At 39.9% G+C, this 398-nt stretch overlaps 1 protein-coding gene across 1 annotated transcript in view; it reads right to left on the bottom strand.

The window, feature by feature from the left end:
• Positions 1 to 391: 391 nt before the first annotated feature.
• LOC116055001 (tripartite motif-containing protein 16-like) overlaps positions 392 to 398 on the bottom strand; it is a 1,928-nt gene continuing 1,921 nt past the window's right edge. Inside the window, exon 1 of the mRNA XM_031306753.2 lies at positions 392 to 398. This exon is cut by the window's right edge and continues 1,921 nt beyond it. The gene's annotated coding sequence lies outside the window, so the exon portion shown is untranslated.

Raw genomic sequence — 398 nt, 5'->3', positions numbered from 1 at the left:
TCTTTGACATGTAGGCCTCGTCTTTGTCTCAGACCCTTTGTCTCTGAGTGCAGGTTGGCTACATGTATTCTTTTGTTTAAGATCAGTTTAATTCTTACTTTCCTCGGTCCCAACACCCGTCCCACATGGGATTACAAGACACCGCTATTTAACAGACATCTTCCTGTCCCGCAGATACATAACGTGGAGAAATACCTGAATAATAAACAGCAACTAATATCTACAGATCATCTCGGTAAAAACGTATTTTTAACATATCGTCCTGTTTCAACAATCAAAGGTAAAATAACAGATCTCTACTGAGCACATTGAGAGCTTCTGGGGCTCCCCCAATGGTTTTCTCAACAAACACAAAACATCTCATCACTTCTACAACGTCAATACAATTCACAAAAACG

This window comes from Sander lucioperca, chromosome 13 (genome assembly GCF_008315115.2).
Source record: "Sander lucioperca isolate FBNREF2018 chromosome 13, SLUC_FBN_1.2, whole genome shotgun sequence".
Taxonomy (NCBI): domain Eukaryota; kingdom Metazoa; phylum Chordata; class Actinopteri; order Perciformes; family Percidae; genus Sander; species Sander lucioperca.
This window is presented reverse-complemented; position numbering and strand designations above follow the sequence as displayed.